Raw genomic sequence first — 17794 nt, forward strand, 5'->3', positions numbered from 1 at the left:
TTGCTAAAGCATCCATTCTGCTTGAATAGTGAAGTGAGAAAGTATTAGGCCATCATTTTTTCTTTTGGTCGCTCTTAAAATGTTTAAAATCATTTACCAAATTTTGATATCAGACAAAAATAGCCGCAGTTTTCTTTGGCTGATATGGAAAAAAGAATCTGTCCAAACCATTGATTCCCTCAGCCTGATAAATGGTGGCGGCTGGCCAGTAGGGGGCGCTTGGGCGCCGCCCCCTTTAAATTGTTTAGATAATAAATGATTTCTATTCTGAACTGCAAAATACTTAGAAATGTATTTATTCATACTGTGTGTCCAATAGACATGTTAGAATTTATTAAAATAGTAAATACATAATTCTAATTGCTCACATTGTGCACACTTCCCATGTGCAGGGCGCCGTCCTAATGAGTGTGTATGTAGGCGCATCAACTTTTGGCAAGCAGGTGATCTGAGGCTGACTTTTAATTGGTTGTTTAAGGTTTTCCACAGGGCGCAGCGCTCTGCGTCCCGGACACACCCATTCTGTTGTGTCATTACTGGTAGAGCGTCAGTACTGGCTCATTTTTTTTAAAACATTGTGTGATTGGACAATCCCCGATTCGACTCATTAGCGCAGCTGCAGTTCGTTAGGTCGATTCACGGTTACGTTTGCATTAAGCAATGCATTTTACTGCTTTCCATGTTTGCTATTTCAAAGTTCTGGCACGGAGGAAATGTGGACAACAACTGGGGTAAGAAACTTAAAACATCTTTCAGAAAAATGCAAACGGCACGAAAACAGCCGCAGCCACCTAGACAATGCAATGAAGCTAAGTTTTTGGGGGAAACTTAGCATAGCTGAAAGGTGCTTTTCAACTCTGAAAAGAATCAAGACTTTTCTGAGAAACTCAATGACTCAGGACAGGCTGAATGCATTGGCCATGTTGTCAATGGAGAAAAGACTAGTCACAGAGATGACTGACTTTAACAAGAATGTAATTGAGAAATTTGCAGGGCAGAAGGAAAGGAGGGCAAAATTCATGTTCAAATAGTGCTATTTTTTAAGATTTGTTTTGTTTGTTTTTCATTTGTTTGTTTGTGTGCGCCCCCCTCAGTTTTTTTTAGCACCAGCCGCTACTGGTTGTTTCTATAATTAGTGGGGGAGTCACAACTCTCCAATGGATCCGATTTCTGTCCAGTCTCAGTCTATTGTTGAATCATGACCTCTGACCCTCACTGAGGCAGTGAAGCCTGCAGAGATTTTGATAATCACTTCAGATTTTTTGCTGAAATCCGACTTTTTTTGTGTGGTTGTTTATGCTACTAGTTAAATGCGAACAGTTTACGACCCCGAAACAACCTGCATGAGCAGAGGAAGAACGTAGTCGTCCCCCAGCAGTGCTCTGCTTACGACAGTAAAGATGGCCGCCTCTACGCTCTCTTTACCACAGTAAAGATGGCCGCCATCTCTGGATGGATTGTGACGTTGCTGAGAGTGACAACACGGTCAGCAGATGAAGGAAGCCGATAAAACCTTAACAACTAACAGCAACGGCCTTCAGTGGAACTGCAGCTTCTGACCCGGTTCTGTTTGGATGTGGAGGAGTGGTGCGGTTGGGTTGTGGTGCTGTCACTGACTCAGACTGCTTTCATCATTTCATTATCATTTTCAGCAATTATTCATGTCCAGATTTATCGTTCGGCTTCTTCTGCTGCTGAATTACGTCTTAGGTCTTAAGTCAATGATGTAAAAGTCGGATAAAATGTGACATGACCGTTCAGACTGCAGACATTCGAAGAGCTATTGGTTATGATTTAGTTTGCATATGGAAGTAGAACAGATCTGATCTGAATCGGACCGTGTGAATGGAGCCTTGGCTGTTCTCCTGGATGAATCAACGATAATCTCTTGGTTGGTCGGCCGCTCTGGAATGTTTCCTCACTGCTCCCTGATTACTTTACAACCGTTCTCACTGCGTTCTCTGGAGTCCAAAACCCGTAAAAATAACTATGTAACCATGTCCAGACTGATAAATATCATACCTTTTTCCATCTCTATAGATAGAAGGATTCATTGCCGTTTCATGTATTTTAGCCTACTTGTGTGGCTAGTCAAACTGAGCTAGGCTGTTATGAAAATGTGGTTAATCAGATAATTCTTTATTAATCAAGGGAGGCAACTATTTTTTCATTTAGTTATCCAAACCACTCATTCTAATTTCCCTTAATTAGTAAATTATCATTTGAAAACTGCTTTTTGTTTTAAACCACATTATGCCTGATTCTAAAATGAGCTTGATTATGTAAAACATGGACGTGTGACACAAAACAAAAACAGAAGAAATCTGCAGGGAGCAAAACCTTATTCACAGCTCTGATGGTTAAATTAAAAAGAAATGTAAATGTTGGCTGCTTTTCTGCATTGATTTCATAATTCCTCTTATGTCTTTTCTTATAATGTTCAATGCAGTGAAAAAGTACAGCTGCAGGAGACTGTCGGTCTGTAGTGTATATATGCAGACAGAAGAGTGAGGAAGAGTTTGAGCTCAACCATCGATCTGTCGAGAGTTTTGAATCTGAGCTTTTCTCTCTTTCAGCAGAATAAAATCCATGGCTAGACCGTAATTATGATGGAGAGGATAGAGCCTGAGAAAAAATGTGATGGAAAGACAGAAGTATTTGAGATCTGAACCGACATGCTGCTTGCTGCAGAGATTTTATGAATGAAAAGAGAAAAGAGGAAGAGATGGGGAAGGAATACAGAGAGCAGTTTTTACAGACGGCGGCCGTTTAGATTCCCCTTCAGGCCGCGGCGCCTCATCAGCGTCAGCAGCTCTGCAGCCCCCAGATAGGCCGCGCAGAGAGGTAAAAGTTTCCTCCCAATCTCAAGGCCTGGAGGAAGAGCGATCAATATCTTGTCAGTTCTATAAACGAAGGAGTGATGCCTCCATTTCCCCCGGACGTGCTTCGTTCCACGACCTGTCATTTCAATTTCACTGTCCCCCTACCCAGGCTGCACGTGGAACAGAGATTAAGCATGCTTATGTCTCCATTTATCAATTTGTGCAAAAGAAGATTGAGTATGGAATGGATGGCAACGCTCCCTGCAGCATGTTCTTCACATAACGTACAGGGACTTAAACGAAGGGTGGAATTATTTATCCACAGACTGCAAGAACTCTCAAGAAGAATCTTAAATTGCAGCATTGATATCAATTTCTTTAATTTATAAAAATCCCATCGAAAAGATTGGATTTTGCCTTTTTTTGCTGCAAATCTGTTTTCCTGATTTAAAAAAGTCCGATGATTTTAAAACAGTTTCCCTGCGCCTCGCCGTACTCCATGCGTCTGTAGCAGTGCATCATATGTTCTAACGCTCGTGTGAAGGGAAGCCAGCCGTTCCCAGCTGACTCGGCGATGAGTGCCAAGCATGGCTGACACCTCCTCCCTTCGCCACAGCTGTGGAGGCTCTGAGCGCCGCAGCTGCAGGGCTGCTCTCCCTCCCAATAGAAAGATGATCGGCCATTACAGCATACAGCACCGGAGCAGCTTTTCAACATCTCGTCCCTTTCTCTACCTTCATATTAAAACAAGGTTATTTATTTTTCTGGAGTCCTAATTGCAAAGCCACACATTTTACCCAAATTATGAGGCCCTGTAATAATCCTCTGAGTGTAAATGTTTGTTTTTGTATATTATTTTGTCTCTGCTCAGACAATGATGAGACTTCAGCAGGAATGCCAAGGTCAAGTCTTGAGGAATTATGTTTAAGCTTGATGTGAACTTTCTCAACACTGTGAGAAATTCTCTGCCTGCGTATCCCAGAATGCCACGCATGCAGCTGAAGATAACTGGCCATCATCATGGCTGCTGCTCAGGCAAACATCAAGCTCACAGATCACAGAAATGACCACACATGGTAAATATAGCTCACAGCGGAGAGGGATTACGTCTCAGGCCACACTGCACTATTTGTAGCTTTAGGACGGTTACAAACCCTCTGTATGATCAGAGACTACATCTTTCTTTCTTCTGTCTCACTCACACATTCAATCGTTGTGTTAAATAAATGATGACAGCCATCTTGCTTTCGCTGTGGCCACGGTGCAGAGCTGCCGATCCAGTTGGCTGTTCATGGTTCCCTGGGGAGAGAGAAGGAAGCAAGCGTATAATGATGAGGAGTAATGATGTAATCTAATTATGTTTGTCTTGTTACACAGAACGTCAATGGCGCCCTGATTAATTCAATTTGCAAATGGGAGGAACAAACTGTCTTGTTTTTGCTGCTTGTCTTTGGTTTGTTCTGCTTTCCGTCCGCTCTGAGGTTGGCAGGTTTTCTCCTCTGCTGGTCAGAAATAATTTCTCTGCTCTTCATAATCTTGATTTTCTGTCATCATCTGACCTCACTGTTTTCATTTCATTGCTGAATCTTTCTGGGTTGGCTGGGAAAAGGAGCAACAGATTAGAAGTTTGGATTTTTTTTAATATATATATAAAAAATGTAAACCTATGAAAATCAACTTATTTTTTCTTTTACATCCAGGTCTGTCTAAATAACAGAAATTTTAATATATCTTACTCATTCAATTCCTAAAAAAAAAAAGAGACTGATCAACAGGTGTGAAAAAATTAGGACATCTGACGATGGCTGATATGTTTTTCTTTTACATATTTGGAAAGATATTAATTTATTGATACAAAAAAATGCAGTGCATATAAATAATAAAAATAAAAGAATAATATTAATTTTAAAAATACAGTTGAGGAGGAATAATCAGACACAAACATGTATAAAACCACTTAAAATGACAGAAATCACACACAGGCAGATCACATGAGGTTTATAAGAAAAACGTCAGAATTGAAAGATGTTTTGTCCTGTTTGAACCTCAGACGTTTATTTTGGGGCTCCTGACTGACGTGAGAGGAAAAATCATGCTGAGATGATTCTGAGGCCGTCAGAAGAGATTCTGGCAGCTTCTGAAAGGTTTGCAAAGGATTTCAGATCTGTGTGGCTGAAAGCTGCAAATGTGCTGCAAACATATGAGGGTTGCAAACACAAAAAATCAAATGCAGTCATCAGCCTGCCAGAGGACTGCAGATGAAATTTAACCCTATGGCTAAATCTGCCATATTTGTCTTAATGTATTCATCTTAATTAATATGCACTGTCCTTTATGAAAGAAATTAAAATTCAGAAAAACAGTGCAAACAAAAATTGCTGCAATCAGAGGAAAAAAAACAGCTATAAATTGGCATGTTCAATCAATTTAATAATCATATTTTTGCCTCTGAATTGTTTTGGCTGCAGACTGAAGATTGTGAGCCAGAATCAAGATAATTATGAAATCCTGGTGTGTGGAATTAATCTATATAATATCAGTCTCCTTTTTGAAATAAAAACCCCAAAATGAAATGTATTCTATTTTACTGAGATGCTTTGAAAAGTAGTAATTTGGTTATTTGAATATGACTGATACAGTATGAATTTAACTCGACTGACTCATCATGTTTTTCTTAAAGGAAAATGCCTCCCAGCTCAAAATGTCCTCTGGGGATTTGTATTAATATGCTAATATGTCATAATCATAGAAAATGTCAGAAAACATATCAAAAGCACATTACTACAAGGTATTAATAAAGTATCTGTGTCCTTGCGTGAGCTTGCGCAACAGCGCTTACAGATGGGCTGGAACTTTTCCCATCATTCCTCAAACTGAAATGGAAATGAAAATAGCAGTCGTGCCCTCATAAGTCAAAGCGTGGACAGAAAAGTGACCCCTCTTCTGCGAGATTGAGGCACTAAATCAGCCTGCAGAAATCTCCAACCCGGCTCATCTGAAGACGCTCATGGAGAACCATCATTCATGCTGGGCAGCAGGCGCTTTGATATGCTGTGTGTCTTCCTGTTGGCTCTGCAGCTGGGAGCACATGTGTTCTTTATTTTCTTGAGAATGTTTTGATCTCTGACAAAGGCTGAAAATAAAATCCATGTTTGTACTGTTTACATCAGTGTGAAAAGGATAAGTGTGTCTGCTTTCAAGGCTGGCTCTCACCCTGACATGTCGGCCATGTTTGAGTTTTACACCGTGTCCTGCTGCACACCGCAAGGTCAACTCTAAAGGCTTCACCTTTTACCGGTTGACAGATTAATCTGGAAACGTACACAGTTGAGTAACCTGGAAGAAAACGCTCTCGCTCAAAATCTGAAGACAACTCAAGGCGGGTCTGATGCTTCCTGATGGTGTTTATTCAGTCAGGTTGTTAACGATCACCTTAAAAAGAACTGATAATGTCTGGATGCTTCATCAGGAACAACCTGCTCACACCACCTCAGAATGATCTTACTGCTTGTTGGTGTCTGAAACATTCAAAAACAAAAAAGGAGAAAAAGAAAATCATCTTTTGTTTGTTGACAAATCTTCTTGTTTAATGACATAAGAACAAGCTGCGCTCCCTTTAAGTTTATCATATAAAAAACCTCCAAGGTTCAGCTGAAGGTTCCCCTGAGTTAACACCGTTCAGACACAATGCTGTGTATAAAACTATACAAATGTGGACACAACTGTTGGTTCCCCTCTGTTAATGAATGAAAAGCCCACAATAGTAATAATATTAGATGTAATAATCAAATATTGTTTTTGAATTGTGGTTCAGCCGAATCATTTTAAAAACTAAACTAAACGGTTCATCAACAGGGGGTACTAACAATTTTATCAATATATATAATTCATAAAAATAGGTAAGAAAAGCACAATTGTAACCTCTCCCTAAGATTTATTCCATACTTGCATTAAGAAATGTGTAAATGTTGTTAAAAGTAAAATGTTTAATTGAGACAGCGGAATGTGTTTGTTTTAACAGAGTTTGGAGCAGCTGACGTCTGAGGTGCTGGCAGCTTCTCCTCCGTCTCCAGGGAAAGGTAAGATTTCTTCTTCCACCTGCCACATTTCGCCTCCAGATGTTGTGATGATCTGCTAACATGGCGGTAAAATGGAACTGAGAGTCTTTAATTGCCCAAGAGGATTTGGTAGCACTCTTCCCCTAATATCTGCGGCGCATTGTTCTGTTTATTTAACAAGGCGCTTCAGAAGGGAAAATGCTTTAGTTCCACTATGCTTTTAATTAAATCCCTACAACACTTGGAACAAGTCTGAGCGCAGAGATGATTAAGATACAGATGCAACAAGGTGGAAAACCTTGACTGACTGTGAGAATGAGTCACTGTGTGAAAGTAAAGGTGCCACACTGACAGCCACCTGAGTCCCTGATGGTAGTCAGGCTTTAAATAGGAGCACAGCTTCAAGGAGCTAACTGGAATTAGCTGAGCCACACATAGTATGTGGCTTGAGATGAAGGCGGCGGAGACGTTTATGGTGAAACGGTTATAAATGAAGGAATGTTGGCTGAAAAGGAGAAATCCTGCAAAGCTGTGCAGTGGAAAAGTGCAGGAGTCCCTTTGTGAATGTACAGGTTTCACAGCAGGGTGCTGGTCATGGTTGTTTCAGACAGAGGGATGAAGATGTTTACAGATGTCTTCCTCCTCAGATCCATGCGCTTATGTGACCTCAGGATCCGCAGCAGAGTTATGGTGTGAGTTATGTTAATGAGCATTCATAAGATGGACAAACCGCTCATTTCTGTCAAACAAACTTTCATCTTCCTGCCTGTTTCTGGAAAACATCCTGAAGAATCTGTACATCATTCACAGGACTTAGTGTTTCTGTGAGCAACAGGAAGTCTGTTGTCTATTCACACATCTATGAATGTGTCTATAATTAATCCATATGTGCCAAAATAATCCATAAAGGTTTTTTTTTCAGAATGTTTGAAAGGAGAATCTTTAATTTGATGCATAATATTGGTAGCTTTATACCAATAGGAGAGACTTTTTGTTATGATTGATCTTCATTTATAAAAGGTGTTGTCACACTGTGTGAGAGAGAAATGAGTCTGGATCAACCAGCTCTGGCTTTTCACAAAGAAAAACTGAACAGAGTTGAACATTTCAACGGTTTTAGCTTCGTAAGAAAAGAAAAAAAAAGATGCTTAGCCTGTGGTATAAATAGATCCCATCATGCTGTGGGATTTTTCAAAAATCGAACTAGAAAAATTTCTTTTTTTCCCCAACATTACCTTTATTGGTTTTTCAACAATGTTTCCAATAACATACAGGACATAAGTGTGCTCTCACATCAAAGGAAAAGTCCAGAATTTATTTTTTAGGTATAAAGGATAAAGCAGCAGCTTAGCTGTAATACATTTTACATTATACATAATTCTTCTATGTCTTTTATTGTATTTTATTTTGAAAAAATGTTTTTGTTTTGACCAGCCAATAACCAATCAGGAAACACTGAACATAAAACCAGATTTCAGTCTTTCACCAGTTTTTCTGCCTTTCTTGTCATTCAGGGATTTAATTGTTGATTCCTGTTTGATTTAATTCTAAGTTTAACCTAAGCTTTTAGACACTGGTCTTATTCTGTTTTAAATAGAAGGAATTCTCTTTTGCTGTACTAACAGAGATAAGCCAGGTTATGCATAACCTTCTTGTCGGTTTGCAGGGAAAACTTTGTTCTTGTTCTTTTTTCTTTGACATCTTTAGTGGAGTTTTAGCTTTTCCCCTTTTTCCCCCTTTCTGGTGTCAGAGTTGTTTTGTCCTTGTCCACACGTCTCTAATCAGGCTGGAGCAGGGCAGGATCAATATGGCTTCCATGTCGCAGAAGAAAATGTGGGAACAAAGGAGACTGAGAGGCTCGACGGCGTCAGGATGATTAAATGTGCAATTAAGCAGAAACAATAACAGAGGCATTTTAAAACGTTTCTATTCACTGGAGTAGAAAACGTTTCTATTGACATACATCCTGTAATTACTAAATATAGTATGCATGTGATTAAATGGTTTACTTCAGACTCAATGGACAATTCATCCATGTTGGGAAACATCAGCATGTCCCATCCTAGTGTTTAAAGCTTCTCATGGCTGCTGGTGGGTTTGATATGGAACCGTGCAAGAAATAATAAAAAACCCATCAAGACGTTATGATTCCTAAAGTCATACTTCTGAGTTTTAAATTCATAATTATCAGGATAAAAGTAATACATTTGAGTTTAAATCTCTATTACAAATTTTAAAATGAGTTTTATTCTGGTAATTATGACTTTAAAATGTAAAATTCTGACGGTTTTCATTTTTCTGTCGTGGTGTTAATGGCTTTATGTAGTTTATTGCTCAGGTTAAGAACAAATCATAATGCTTTGCTCCTTTCCATGTGTCTTAATCTTGCTGGGAAAAAACTGGCTAATGCTTTTCTGTTAGTGGGGCATTTACATATTTATTTTCCCAACTAACCACTGGCCCCTTCGCCGGAGGGCACTGGAGACCTTGCATGGATCTCTTTAATTGGCCATTGATTCATTCTTTGATGGCACTGAGAGCCAGTAAATTACAACCTGCTTGAGAGAGAAGGAAGCGGCTGACAAGTTGAGTGCAGAGGTGTCAGAGTAATTCTGACTGTCAAATCTGCCATTGCATTATTTATACATCTCATTTTTATTTATGTGGCGAGGAGCAGTGACGCAACGCGCGCTGGAGAGTCGGCAATGCAGATGCTACTTGGACACAGTTTATTTGCATAGGTCAATTCACATCGGTTGTGTCTGGAAAAGAGAGTATATGTGAGAGCGCTGCTATTGAGCTGCTTCACACTGCGACTCCATTTGACATAAAATTGGTTTCCCTGCAACATATTTTACTGTCAAAATAAATAATGTGGCATTATTCAGTAAATTTATGTATTACTGTGTGCATCCAGTCTTTTGTGTTGAGTTTTACAAATGGTTTTATGCTGCAAGGCAATGTGATGAATTTGTCTTCTAAATGAATATTAATGCAAATGAGTATGAATACAAATAGGTTTTACTTTATTTGAAAGTATTTCTGAACAATTGCCTTGCTTCGCAGTCTTTTTAATAAAGCACATTTAAATGACAGAAAAGTTTTTCTTCTGCCTGGACTGCAAATGTTATTGAATTATATCACAGAATGGATTCAGTCATTCATCATATCATTACATTTAGGTGTTTCAACCTGTCAGAGGCTACAGGTGTGTAAAATCCAGCATAATCCTGTCATCCAGACTGCTTTGGAAAACATTTGTGAAAAGACAGGAGGAGTTCAGAGACTTCCAGCCTGGTGATGGAAACCACCTGTGCACTCAGTTCAGTCAGGATATTTTGCTGCTATTTACTGCTTTTAAGGGAAGCACATCTCAACGGGAAAACTCAAACCTGTGACCGTCCGTGTCTGTGAAGTTAATATTTCTACACATAGCGTTGGCTTATGTCGTCCAGGAGTTTACTGACCGTTTTGAATTGTGTCTGCTTACAAAAAAGCTCTGAAAAAAGTCTGGCATTGGTCCGGACCAAAGGACTTTCCTGGTGTCGGTACACACTAAATGTACAGCAGCAGCTTGTTATTTTGACCAGGTAAGAAGGAAATGAGTGTCTCTGTTTTTGTGTTGCTACAATCTGAGCAAAACTGAATGAGTGAAATTATATCAGATTTGACATAAATATTATCAGTATAGATTCTAAACAAATTTTGATTGTTTTTGCAACTCTACCATAATAAAAAAAACAAAACTATGACCTCCTGCAGTACAGGATCAGGAACAGAGGCCTTTAATCAATGACTCAAACAATTACTGATAAAATTGTCAATTTCATTTGTAAGATTGTTGTGAAAGATTTTGTGTCTTTACTTTGACCTAAACCATTTCATACTTCCTGATTCTGCTGTTAGTCGCTGCTAGCCGTTAGCCGCTTCTAGCTTCTGCTAGCCATTAGCCGTTGCTAGCCACTGTTAGCGTTGCAAACATCCACCAGGTTGAGTTCTGGAAAGTCCCAACCGGCTCCAAAAGACTTTGCTGGCGGCTTTGCACGTGAAGCTCTGAGGGTGTCGGGGTGTGTGTGTGTGTGTGAGAATGTTGACAGGTATTGATGTGGTATTGATCTGCAGCCATTGCAGCTGGAGCCCAAAGGCCAGACTATATCATCTGTCAGACGATGAGAAGGGCATTACAGCTGTAGTTATCTTAGATCACAAATCCCACTCAGAGATGGTGAGCGAGATGAGGAGAAACTCAAACTACATGGAAGACTGATTATGAGCGAAGAAGAAGAAAAGAAGCTGAAACAGTGAAATATGAGAACGATGATCCGGCGTGTGTGTCAGCACATTTGTAGGCTTTTTTCTGCCTTGTGTTTGTTAAACCTGAATTTACTCCAGCACAGTCTTTGTTGATGAAGACAAACGGATTCTCTGACCCTTTCACCTCCCTGACCACCGATGTTTACTCCGCCAGCGCTTCTCTCCTCGCCTCCGAGGCGCCACAACCCCGCTGCCTGTACAGCAACCAGACGCATCAGAGAAATCCCAAACAAACAAAACGTCATATACTCTATAAACATTTGCACGCAGCAGATAACAAATTAATTAAGTGTGAAACATATCACAGCTCCTTTCTTATTGCTGGAAAATTATTTCAAAGGTTACAGTATCTCTCTCTAAGATAAGAATAAGATTTGAGACTTTTTGCTCTCCTCTTTGTTGTTCTATTGATCTTTGTCGAAATTGTCTTTATTTTGCTGCGTTATGAAATCAATCCATTGCAATCATGGCTCAAATTTGTTCGACTTGAGATTATCTGCCAGGCTCCAAGCTCTGAGTGTTTTTCCGTTGTTTGGTAAAAACAGACCCAGCTGATGATATTGATGAAATTCAAGGTCGCCACAGTGGTGGTGCCTGACTCTGCTGTGCTGTGCTTCTTCACAGTGATTATTCCATTACTCTAAATCTTCTAAATCTGTTCCCACCTCACATTCAACACGCTGACGTTTGTCTCTGCAGCTTCGCTATAAACGTTATATGACATCTATTTAAGAGAACATAAGGCAGTGGTGTTGATGATGGATTTACAAAGGCTCATGTGTTTTTGTTTGTTAGCTCTTTTCCTCCCTTGCTAATGGACAAATGACTTGTTTGCTCAGTGACGGTGAGGTTTTTGTGCTGAGCTGACTCAAGTGGATGCAAAATGAAGTATGTTATTTGCCAGCAAATGTCACTGTGAGTTTATGACGCAGTCCTGAGCTGCTAATTATTCTGGTCACATGTGGGAGGTTTTGGGCAGTTTGGTCTTTAACTAGGAACAACTCCAACATAACATTTGTTAGAAGTTTATTATTTAGTTAAAAAATTAAAGAACGACGACAAGATGTGAAATCCAACCAGCACCTTAGTTTGTTTTGCTCACTTTTTTCTATTTTATTGTCCTACATTTGTCATAAGCTAAAATGTATGTTACTTTTACAGAATTGTGTATTAGGTACATTGTACATAAAAAATAAAAAAAAATGAACCCACAGAGGAGTAAATCTCTGCCAGAAAGTCTGAGAAATTTTGAGATCAATTTCAGCTATTCCCAAAGAAACATGGATATTCTGTGATGTAGAAAAGTTTTAGATTTGCAATAAATTTATTTAAAGCTTAAATAAATAATGTCAGAAAATATTCTAGTTTCAATTTTATAAATATTACTAATCATGGAAAATTTTCATTTTTTGTGCAAATTTACAACTTTTCAACATCAGAGTACATAAATGTTTTTGGTTTAAAATGTGTGAAGTTAATCTCCAAATGTATTCAGATTTTTTATTTCTTTTTTGATCTGGTGCTTTTAAGGCCACAGTCCTAAAAATTTGACCATTTCAACATCTAAAGTCCACTGTTGAGAACTGTGAGAACATTTGCTATATACTGTCAGAAGTTAATAGTGCAAATTATAAACATCACAAAATCATCAAGGGGCAATGGTGAGATAAAATGTAGTCGGAGGGAGGGAGGGACGGATGGACGGACGGACGGACGGATGGATGGATGGATGAAAATCTCCACAGTGAGTCTCATGAAAAGCCATTTATTTGACACACTGGTTCTCATATCTGCTTGGGAGAAATAAAGTTTGAACTTTTAAAACAGGAAACCTATTAACTTATAATTAACTTATTTAATCAAATAAGCAGGTTGAACATAATCTTGTTGATTTATATCTGTGTTTTACAGCATTGGAATTGGACTTTAGATCTAGATTAACAAGCTTCAACACATAAGAATTAGTTACTTTGAGATCTTTTATTTTAACACAACAGAGTTATATTAGTTATAGATGATGTTATAATCCAGTCTTTCTCTAAAATAAAATAATTTCACAGTTCATGATGTTGGCTGACTTGCTTTAAGCTTCTTCGCAATGAAATTTGAATAAGTCTCTCACTGCTTAGTTAAATTGAATAATTGGTGGCAAACAAATGATGGAGTTTAGAAGAGTTGTTTTGTTTCTGAAAAAAACCCAAAGGGTTTGTGAGAGCAAGTGTTTTCCATTTTATATGTAAATAATTGATCTTGTAAAAGATGAGATGGTGCTCTTTTGCTCATTTAAATTCTACTGTATAAATATGCTGTTAACAACACTCCATTTCACAAATGAATGTACGTGGGCTTCTTGCATGTAATCATATGCAAAGCTGCCTTTTTATAGGCTTTTCACCTTGAGTTCACATTTCATCATTGAGTGTCATGGTTCTGTTCTTACTGCAAATATTCTAATTAACTGACATGAAAAAAAGTTGTTTGTTTCAGGAGGTGACTCTGCAAAGAAGAGACTGATAACAAAAGGTTACATTCATGCTTTAGTAAATAACTTTTATGCTCAAAATGAAAACAAAATGAACTCTAGGAAGAAGGTATCAAATGAAAACAAGACGTTTTCGAGCGTTCCAAGACGCTATTTAGACAAAAATGAGCAGCTGCCCACCTCAGGAGTTTTAGACCTTTATTTAACCAGATAATGAGCCATTAAGAGTGAACGACGCTCATCATAATGCACAAGACTGAAAATAAAGTGCAGGAGTTGTTACAGTAACAACAATGTTAGATTTTAAACATAAGCAATAATTAAATAACATTTAAATATGTACACCCTAAACTGGTTGAAATGTTTTACTTTCATGTGAAGAAATGATCTTAAATGACAAATTTGATCACAAGGCAATATTTAAATGTCAAATTTCTATCCGTGTTTCAGGTCATTATTTGGCTATTAGCAGGTGTTTCTACTTGCTAGTCTTTCTACCTGTTAGCTTATTTTTTTAAAGGTGTAGCTTATAAGCTATGTTCAGACCAACACTTTTTCCAGTTTGTATAATAATGTGGGTCAGAACCAGTGGTGGAAACACTGCTGCTAATCTGCTAATAGTGAAGCTAATTTTTGTTTAGCGGTTTAGCTAACACTGAAAACATTCATTAGCTTCTGCCAAATACAGTGTAGATGTAGCATTTAGCTGTAACATTAGTGGAATGGTGGTTATTATTAGCGGTTTAGGGTTAGCACAACTGACTAGTCAGCGGTTCCCATCACTGGCCGGACGTCTTTCTACATCCTGATGACAGTAAAGATGTTGTTGTAACTCCTGAGTCAAAGTGTCTCATTCTGTTAGAGCTCAGTCTGTTTGCTGCACCTTTACACAGCTGACGCCGTTTTTTATTTTTTACAACCAGCGCTGCTGTGATCAGAGTTTGTCCTGCGTCTTTTTGAGCAGCCATGCCTGTTTGTAGAGACGAAACAAAAGTTTTCAGACAGAGCTGGAAGTCGCCATGGTGAGGTGATTGGGTGTGTGTGTGGGTGTGCATGCATGCTGGGGTGTAGGGGTGTGTGTGTGTGTGTGTGATGCAGAGCTGTGTTTAATGGGTTGTCCAGAAGGGTGAGTGAGGATTAATAGGAGATTTCAACCCAATGAACCAGGATTTTTTCTCTTATCTTCTTTCTGTGAATGTTCAGTCTGTCGAGTCCTAATGGCTCATGTGTGCGTGGATGTGTGGGCATGCGTGTGTGTGCCTGCTGGTATGTACAACAACATGATAATTCATCTTTTTAAACATGATCTTGACTTTTCTCCATAGGTTGTAGCTGTGGGCCAGTCTGCATCAAAAGCTTCTCTCTGTCGTGTTTTTAGCCATTGTTTCCTCTCCTTTCACTCACACCGCTCTCCATCTAATCCTTCTACAATACACAACATATTTCTATGATATCCTAATGCTGGCACAAGATTAGCTGCATCTCCATTGTGTATCTAAATGTAATATTCAGTTTAGCCAGCATAATCTCATTGGTTCTTTTCATGAAACGCTTTCCTGGAGAAAATATTGTCGGCATTCTGATTTGATATGCTGAAATTCTTTTTAAATTACAGATTTTGTGTGTGATATCTGAGCCTGCTTTAATCTCTTTTTGGTTTGGAGCTGTTTTCTCGGTGTGTGTGTGTGGGTGTGTGTGTGTGGTGGGGGGAGGCTGGCAGATTTGAAGCCATCTATCCTGCTCTGAATCTCTCAGGTCTACATAATGCCTGTGTAGACAGACAGATGGGCATTTTTAGAGCCTGTTGTATATTGTCACCACTAATGCTGAGATCAACAGAGATCAGAGACAACCTTTTACCACCGGACCAAAAAAATCTGTCAGAGGAGGAGGCTGACCTGGTTGCTGGAAGCTGTTTTTATTTACATCAGTTTGGCAGAAAAACAACCCTGTAAGGCTGAGAATGATAGAAACTATGTTTCTAAAGTACTTTTTCAGATCAATTATTTCAAATTGCTCTCTCTTTTGCAGTTTCTTGGCTGCATGTTTCAGGTTGCTGTTTAACGTGAATTTCAGTGCTGCCTGACGTTTTTTTCCACATCTTCTCTCAACAACATGAGAAGGTTTTCCGAGGCACCGGCTTCAAATAAACAAACTCACATGTAAAGGGGAAGAAAAAGGAAACATGGGTTTCAATATTTATTTAAACCTAAATTCTGAAAATCATCAGACGTAGTTTGCCTGGCCTGATGTGTAAAACTGGGTTGTAGAGGGAAGGATCAACTGCAGACCCATCCAGACATGGACGTCCATCTAAACTGGCAAAAAAGCCAAAAGAAATCCTTTTTTAATCTTCCAAACATTTAATCCATGCAGTAAAACAGGAGGGTGGAAGTATCATGCTGTGGGCGATGCTTTTCTCAGGTGGTCAGAGTTGATGAGAAGAATCCAGGACAATCCTGGAAGAAAACCTGAGTTTAGTTCTTTACTTTCCCACATGAGGAGAATTGCTGCACAGCTGCAGATAAAGACAAATATCAACCTTAATAACATGGAATAAAACCGCTAAACATTTTAATATGATCCACGATTGGTCAAAGATGATAAAAAGCTTCAATTGTGCTTATAGGACAAAGTAATATTTGAACCGACTAAACCTTAAAGATGCGACTGGCATCTTCACCATAAGGGAAGGAGAACTGGTTCCTCGAAAAGAGACGGTCTCTGCTCTTAGGATGGTTTGGCCTTTTTCACCAGTTGTTTTGCTGGCCTGTTTGACTGAATAGTCAAGTTGCTGTTAAGAGACTCAATAAAAGATCCATAAAATAAAATCATCAGTGTTTTATTGATGCTAAAACAATGAAACCATCTTGTTTGTCACCACTGTGCGTTTCCTCTCTCGGTCAGGTCGTTATTGGAAATAAGAACTCCTTCTCAATAGCTTACCTGGTGAAATAAAGGTTGACTGAATGAAAATCTAGTCTTTGCAGATCTTTATTGTGAGCTGCTGCAGTGTGTTGGTTGAGATCTCAGAGACAGGTGGAAGGTCAGCTTCCAGCAGGACAACCAGCCTGAACACAAAGCCAGAGATACAATGGATGGCTTAGATCAAAGCATATGCATGTGAAAGAATGGTCTAGTCAAAGTCAGATGTGCTGTTCTGCTGCTGTTCAAAAGATGCTCTAAATCCAATCTGACTGAACTTGAGCAAGAATGTAGAAACATTTCAGTCTGTGTGAGCCTGAAGACAAGAACACACCACACTTTTCAGATTTTTTTAAAGGGAACATGTTGAATAAGTTTTTCTCTTCAAATGTATTCTTTGCATTCGTCCATCAAATAAAACCAATTAAACTACAATCTTTGTAATAGAGCAAAATGCGACAAAGTTAAGAGCATAAATCCTTTTGCAGGACATTGAATCTAAAAGTTCATTCAATCTTTCCAGAAAACATTTCTTTGGATTTCTACCAGTGTGTTTGGATCCTGTTTACCTGAAAAGGATTCTACTTCGTTGTGTAAGTGGAGTGCAGCATTGTGTGAAATCTGTTGGTGAGTCCATCTAAAATCCTGCTGCTGCTGTCCATTATGTATGAGGCTGACCTTTGGGATGACCCTTGGATCTTGTACTGTTGTTCAAAGAGAAAACTGTATCTTGGTTCCTCTGTAACACATTATGCTGCATCAGAATGATCCTACCTTCAAACATGAAAAAAAAACCTCAATAGGATTTGGACAGTTTTTGTAAGACAAAACTCGTATAGCGGTGCCTGTGTGAGACGTTTTGGACTCTGCTGACGGATTTGAGCCCACACAGCCAGTCTCCCTCCTAAGCTTCTCTTACAGGTGTTTGTCAGGCCCTTTCAACATCAGGCTTTTACACTCTGCCTTGTTGTAGGGAGATTATGCTTGGAGCAAAGGGACTGTGAGCGTCTGCAGTTGCTGCACATTCCTTACTACAGTAATACCACATGCTTATAGTTGTATTATTCTGCTGTTGGTTCATTTTTGCTGGCTACAGTTCAGGAGAGAAACCAAAGTGTAAATAAATGTCATAATAAGGACAAATCTCCATCTTTCACTTCTCAAACACATTCACACGACATTTAGACGCTGAA

The 17794-nt window shown here is 39.0% G+C and overlaps 1 protein-coding gene across 1 annotated transcript in view; it reads left to right on the plus strand.

The window, feature by feature from the left end:
- Positions 1-17794, plus strand: part of tspan9a (tetraspanin 9a) — a 212769-nt gene that overhangs the window by 43218 nt on the left and 151757 nt on the right. Inside the window, exon 3 of the mRNA XM_028035394.1 lies at positions 6844-6901. The gene's annotated coding sequence lies outside the window, so the exon portion shown is untranslated. The remainder of the gene's footprint in view (positions 1-6843; positions 6902-17794) is intronic.

Source organism: Xiphophorus couchianus, chromosome 2 (assembly GCF_001444195.1).
Source record: "Xiphophorus couchianus chromosome 2, X_couchianus-1.0, whole genome shotgun sequence".
Lineage (NCBI taxonomy): Eukaryota > Metazoa > Chordata > Actinopteri > Cyprinodontiformes > Poeciliidae > Xiphophorus > Xiphophorus couchianus.